The following is a 7535-nucleotide window of genomic DNA, read 5'->3' as shown; positions in this document are numbered from 1 at the left end:
GCAGCCACTGCACTCCAGTCTGGGTGACAGAGTGAGACTCCAACTCAAAAAAAAAAAGCCCAAATCTACGCCAGTCATGGTGGCTCATGCCTTATAATCCCAGCACTTTGGGAGGCCATGTTGAAACGACTGCTTAAGCCCAGGGGTTCAAGACCAGCCTAGGCAACTTGGCGAGACCCCATCTCTATGATAAATCAAAAAATTAGCCGACCATGGTGGCGCATGCCTGTAGTTCCCGCTAATTGAAAGGCTGAGGCAGAAGAATCGCCTGAGCCCGTCAGGTCGAGACTGTGGTGGCCGTGAGCGTGCCACTGCACTCCAGCCTGGGTGACAGAGTGAGACTCCGACTCAAAAAAAGAAAAAGCCAGCCGGGCTCGGTGGCTCAGCCTGTCATCCCGCGCCTTTGGGAGGTTGAGGTGAGTGGATTGCCTGAGCCCGGGGGTTCGAGACCCGCCTGGGCAGCGAGACCTCATCTCTACAATAAATCAAAAAATCAGCCGGGCGTGGTAGCACGCGCCCGTAATTCGGCTACTGGGAAGGCTGAGGCGGAAGGATCGCTGGAGCCCAGCGGGTCGAGGCTGCGGTGGCCGGGAGCGGCCACTGCACTCCAGTCTGGGCGACAGAGTGAGACTCCAACTCAAAAAAAAAAAAAGAAAAAGCCTAAATTTCAAAAGCAAATTATAAATGAAGAAGTAGAAAAATATCTTAAGACACAAAAACACAAATCTTAATGGAAATTATTGATAAATTTGACTAAATTAAAATTTTTAACTTCAATAACCAAGGATATCCAGCATACATACAAAAGACAAGGCACTCAGGAAGAAGACGTTTGGAATGCATAGACGTGACACAGGGTTAGTATTCAGTGTGTTTAAGAACTTTTACAAGGCCAGGTGAGGTGGCTTACACCATTAATCCTAGCAGTTTGGGAGGCTGAGGGGAGAGGATTGCCTGAGCCCACGGGTTCGAGACTAGCCTGGGCAACTTGGTGAAACCCCACCTTGGCAATAAATCAGAAAATTATCCACGTGTGGTGGCGTGTGCCTGTAGTTCCAGCTATTTAGAAAGCTGAGGCAGAAGGATCACCTGAGCCCAGCAGGTGGAGGCTATGGTGGCCGGGAAAGTGCCACTGCCCTCCAGCCTGGGTGACAGAGTGAGACTCCTACTCAAAAAAAAAAAAAAAAAAAAAAAAAAAGGATAAAATTAACTGAAAAGACACAGTACAGGAATAAGCAAGTCATTCCAAAAGTCAGAACTTCTAGAAGAGAGAAATGTGCATAGGCAGTGAGCATATAAAATGGAGTGTATCCTCATTAGTCAACAAGGAAACACAAATTAAAGTCACAATAATCTACTATACTTACCAGAGCCTTTATTTTGTTCTGATATTCATTCCCTCTCCTATGACTCAGGTAAATCAGGGTTTAAAGCAATCACACCTAATAGGCCAAGAGGCAACATCTGCTGGGGGTTGCTGGCTTCACGCTAAAAAGAAAAGACACTCAGTTTTGCATCTGTCACAGCTGTGTGAGTTTTGGGGTCTCCCAGTGCTGCCTGTAGCTATGGCAGCCATCTTGTGAGTGTGGGAAGAGTGAGTTTGAAATGAAGACTCCAAGGATGACACCGGGGAACAATGGAAGAAAACTAATCCTTACTGGCATCGCTGAGCTGCTGAATGAACAAAGCCTGGAACTGCCCCACTGGACTTCAGGGACTGTGGGGGTGTATGTGTGTGTGTGATATCACGAACTCCTTTTTGGTTGATGACATCTTGAGTTGGGTTTTCTAATGCGGTATAAATTCTCTGCCACTAAATTGTGAACTACTCAAGAGAAGGGATACATCTTGTTCATCATTATTCTCTGCACTTTACACACTGCTAAGCAGACGCTAAAAAGCATTATTTATTGAATAAAGGAAAAAGTAGTCGTGTTGGCTCTAGACAGAATTGTGAAGTGGATTTTCTTCATATTTCTCTTTTTTGACCTCATTTCTCCTCCATCCCTGCCCACTCACATGCTCTCAAGGACCCTGTAAGTTCTTCTCATGCAAAATAGTATGGGATAAAATGTTCTCTTTCTTTCTCCACGTCCCTCATTAAAAACACCCTCTTTTATCCCTATTTCCCGGCTTCACTCGCTGTAAAGGTTAGTATTACTAACTATTGCACCAAAATCATGAATTCCTTAGATTCCTTCTGAGATCACTTTTTTTTTTTTTTTTTTTTGAGTCAGAGTCTCACTTTGTTGCCCAGGCTGGAGTGCAGTGGCACACTCATGGCCACCAACAACCTCAACCTGCTGGGCTCCGGCGATCCATGTAGCTGGAACTACAGACTACCACGCCTGGCTTATATTTTTTGATTTATTGGAGAGGCGAGGGCTCATCAAGTTGCCCAATTTGATCTCAAACCCCTGAGCTCAGGCAATCCTCTCAGCTCAGTCTCCCAAAGTGCTGGCATTACAGGCTTGAGCCACCGCGCCTGATGGCACATTTTTATTGTTACAGCTGCCTGCAAAATTTCTTAACCGGAGAGATAGCCAATGGAGTGCAGATGGAGCCCAGTGGCAAAGTAAGTAGGTGGAATGTTGTGGGGGGTGAGGTATTTTTCCAGCACTTTCCAGCATTCACCACGGAGGTAGCCAGTCCTCTCACTCCCCATGGGAGGAACCAGCCTTCTTGTAGAGCCCTACCCAGCTGAGACTCATGAACGAGGGCGTGACACCAGCATCTCCACTAGAACCGTGTTGAGACAGATACACTACACCTGGGGGCTAGATGCTAACATGTAACGAGGAACATGGAATCAGTTATTCTCCTAGCCTGGGCCAGCATTTGAGCCGCAACTAGCCTGTTGCCTAAACCCAGGTGGCACCATTCACAGGGAGTTTTATTTTCAGGGGAGCCTGCCACATAAAATAAGATGTATACAGTGTCCCCTGGAGTTGTTTGAGGATGCTCGATTTGTTTGGACTCGACAACCAATTGAGATGAACATGGCGGCGGAGAGATGATCTCTGTTTACTTAGTAAGCAGGAGAACTCTCCAGAATCTTCTAACGCAGCCTCTTGCTCATGGTGGGGTGGACAGGAGATGGACACCACGCAGGTAGAGAGTAGAGACCAGGACCCGAAACATCCCTTTAAGGCAGTCACTTCTCAGCCTGACTGCATACTGGAAAAACCTTGGAAGCCTTAGAAACTACTGGTGCCACTGGGCTTGGTGGTTCAGCCTGTAATCCCGTGCCTTGGGAGGCTGAGGTGAGTGGATTGCCTGAGCCCGTGAGTTTGAGACTCGACTGGGCAACTTGGCAAGACCTCATCTCTACAATAAATTAAAAAAAAAATCAGCCGGGCATGGTAGCGGCTACTCGGAAGACTGAGGCGGAAGGATCGCTGGAGCCCAGCAGGTCGAGGCTGTGGTGGCCGGGAGCGGCCACTGCACTCCAGTCTGGGCGACAGTGAGACTCCAACTCAAAAAAAAAAAAAAAAAAAAAAAAAAAAGCACTACTCGTGCCTGAGTCTCATGTAAGTGGTCTGGGGTGGGGATGGGGAAAGCCTGGGCAAGAAGGGTTTTGAAATATCGTCAGTGAGCAACCAGTGTGTCAACCACTGTTCCAACCTCTGCATCCACCTACCCCAAACCTCGTCTTGTACTAAAAATGTCCCCACAGTTGCCTGGATGTCTGTTTTTATAATGCCTCCTTCTCAGTGGTTCACCTACATAGCACCACTGTGGTGCAAGTTGTTGCTGTTTGTCTGTCTGTCCCTTTTCTGGTATGAAGAAATCATGCACTGGGAACATGCGTACTTATGTCTGGGATTCATAAAATGCCTTTCTTTTCAGGTGGCAGTTCTGAGTCTTAAAGTGAAAATGTTCTTTCTCCCAATCTCCTGAGGACAAGACGAGAAGAATTTGAGTCCATCATGAAAGGACATGGTAGATACTTGAGGGACTTTGATAATTGGAATTGCTAAACATTGAAATGGGTTGTCTTAGGAAAGCGTGAATCTTATTTTGTAGGAAACTTTAGTTGGGATTGTTCAGGTTGTTTATATTTAGGGCAAGAGATATGGCCAAAAAATCTCATATAGATGTTTCCAGATTGTGTCTTTAAGAACACTACAAGCCGGGCACAGTGGCTCAAGCCCATCATTCCAGCATGTTGGGAGGTCAAGGTGAGAGGATTGCCTAAGACCAGGGGTTTGAGACCAGCCTGGGCAACCTGGCAAAGCCTCATCTCTATAATAAATCAAAAAATTAGCCAGGCATGGTGGCGCATGCCTGTAGTTCCAGCTACTTGGAAGGCTGAGGCAGAAGGATCGCCTGAGCCCAGGAGGTCGAGGCTGTGGTGGCTGTGAGCATGCATGCCACTGCACTCCAGCCTAGGTGACACAGTGAGACTCCAACTCAAAAAAAAAAAAAGAACACTACACATAATTTATATTGTTCTCTGTGCGTTTCTCCAAAATACACTTAACACGGGCTGTCTATGCACATGTTTGTAATGTGTGGGTCTGGATGTGCTTTTAATCCTACATGTACAGCCATCTATAGCAAATTAAACATATTTTCCGGAGGATTATGTCTTTAGACCACCAGACGTCAAAACTTTTATAAAGTATCTCATGTTGGTCAGGTGTGGTGGCTCATCCTGTAATCCCAGCACTTTGGGAGGCTGAGGCCAGAGGATTGCCTGAGCCCCGAAGTTTCAAAACAGATGAACAGAATCTTGCACAAGTGCATAAAATAAATAATTTCAATTATGAGTTTTTTAATGTCTAATAAAGGCCGTCAATGAGTAGATTAAGGCTGGTTTGGTGAACATGAGTTGTTGTTTTTTTTTTTTGAGTCGGTGTCTCACTAAATCACCCAGGCTGGAGTGCAGTAGCACGCTCATGGCCACCACAGCCTTGACCTGCTAGGCTCAGGTGATCCTTCCACCTGTCTTCCACCTCAGTCTAGCTAGAACCACAGGTGCATGCCACCACGCCAAGCTAGTTTTTGTGATTTATTGTAGAGACGAGGTCTTGTCAAGTTGCCCAAGCTGATCTCCAACTCCCGGGCTCAGGCAATCCTCTGGCCTCAGCTCCCAAAGTGCTGGGATTACAGAACGAGCCACCACGCCCGACCAACATGAGATACTTTATCTTTTTATTTGGAAATAATGGCACGCTACAATTTGCAAAAATAATAGTAGCGCAGGGAATACTGTAATATCTTTTACTCAGATTCACCTATTATAAACATTTTACCCCATTTGCTTTAGCTGATGTGTGTGCTTGAACACACACTCTCTGTTTCTCTTCCCCTCTTTCTCTACACACACACACACACAATTTTTTTTTTCTGAAGGAATTGTGGATAAGTTACATATATCGTAACCCCTTACTCCTCAAAACTTAGTGTGTGTTTCCTAAGGAGAGACATATTTCATTATGTAACCATAGTGCTATTATCAACTTGATACATTTACACTGATCCAACACCCTTGTTCCAATTTTGTCAGTTGACCTAATAAGGTCCTCTATGACATTCACAATGAATTCCATTCTAGGACTCGTTATTTCACTTAGTTTTTATGTCTCTTGAGGCTCCTTTAGTCTGAAGCGTTTCTGTAGACTTTCTTTGTCTTTACACCATTAACATCTGTAAAGACTACAGTTCTTTTTGCATGTCTTTTTTTTTTTTGAATCAGAGTCTCATTCTGTCACTTAGGCTGAGTGCAGTGGCACGCTCAAGGCCACTGCAGCCTCAGTCTTCCAAGTATCTGGAGCTACAGGTGCGCGCTACCACACCCAGCTAATCTGTATCTTTTTATTTTTATTGTAGAGACGAGGTCCCGCCAAGTTGCCCAGCCTGGTCTCGAACCCCTGGGCTTAGGCCAATCCTCTCGCCCCAGTCTCCCAGTGCTGGGATTACAGCACCTCTTTTTTTTTTTTTTTTTTTTTTTAAGTAAGAGTCCTTATTTTGTGTTTGCCTGTTTGATATCCTCTGTGATTAGACTGAGGTTGGACACCGATAGCCAGAATACTGCAGAGGTGATGTTGTGTCCTTCTCAGAGCGTCGTATCTGGGGGTACATGATACCCATCTGTCCCTCATTAGTCATGTTAATTTCGATCACTCAGTCTAAGTGTTACCTGATTTGTCCACTATATGATGACTTCTTTCTTTCTCCCCTTATAACTAAGACACCATCTGTGGGGAGATTCTTTAAGATTATACAAAACTCTGCTCCTCATCAAAATGTCCCCTTAACTTTAGCATCCATTCATGGTTCTTGCCTGTTTCAACTGTTTCAACCTTTGCCTAGATGTTTGCAAAATGATGATTTTTTTAGCCTTAATACTCTCCACACATATAAGTTGGTCTATAGCCCTGGTAGACAAAAGAGAGACTCCCCTCCTCTCTCTCTCTCTCTCTCTCTCTCTCTCTCTCTCTCTCTCTCTCTGTCTCTCTGTCTCTCTCTGTCTTCCTCTCTCCCCATCTGTTCATTGATTCGTCCATCCATCTATCTGTCTTTCTAGCTATCTTTCTGTATGGATTCATTAATTCCTATTTTTTGTTTTTGGTTTTTTTTTTGTTTGTTTGTTTGTTTTTTTAGTTGTAGTCTCACTCTGTCACCCAGGCCGGAGGGCAGTGGCATGCTCCCGGTCACCGCAGCCTCGACCTGCTGGGCTCCGGCGATCCTTCCGCCTCAGCCTTCCAGGTAGCCGGAACTACAGGCCACGCTACCACTCCCGGCTAATTTTTGATTTGTTGTAGAGACGAGGTCTCGCCAAGTTCCCAGGTGAGTCTTGAACCTGTGGGCTCAGGCAATCCGTTCGTCTTGGCCTCCCAAAGTGCTGGGATTACAGGCTGAGCCACCAAGCCAGGCTCTCATAAATTGTTATTGTGCTCAATCATTTTGGTGCTCAGATTGTACCAGACTTAGCTAGGGGAGTCCTTCAGACTGGTTCCAGTGTCCCTCTGATATGTCCCGTCCTTGGTTAGAGCACTTCTTTACTTTCTGGCTAAAAGGACTTGGCATGGATTTAATATGAGCAACTATTTTAACGTAGCCTAAATCTCATGTTTTTCTAGCAGTTCGCTTAACTTACCCTCCAATCACTAGCCTAGGACAGAACCAGTTTCTCAGAGGTAGCTGTTGATAATTGTTACAACCCCCCTTTCCAGCTCATTTTGTACTAATTAGCTTTTCTATTTCAAGTACTTCGCTCCACCCATAAGTCCTGACTGAACCTAGTCAACCCTTCGTGATGTGGACAGACTCCATCACCATGGCAGCAATCATGTGACTAACCCACCCATCTGCCTGCTGTGTCCATCACCTGATGTCAGAATCTGTGCATACCTGCCCTCCATGGTGACGTGAAGCAGACTACCATCCAACCACCTTAATAAGCTGCCACGTCAAAGGGGAATGTTTAAAAGCATTCAACTCAGCCGGGCTCGGTGGCTCAGCCTGTCATCCTGCGCCTTTGGGAGGCTGAGGGGAGTGGATTGCCTGAGCCCGCAGGTTCGAGACCC

Source organism: Carlito syrichta, unplaced genomic scaffold (genome assembly GCF_000164805.1).
Source record: "Carlito syrichta isolate Samal-C Ts95f unplaced genomic scaffold, Tarsius_syrichta-2.0.1 Scaffold309211, whole genome shotgun sequence".
In the NCBI taxonomy this organism is placed as follows: Eukaryota; Metazoa; Chordata; class Mammalia; order Primates; family Tarsiidae; genus Carlito; species Carlito syrichta.
Note: the sequence above shows the minus strand (reverse complement) of the source record.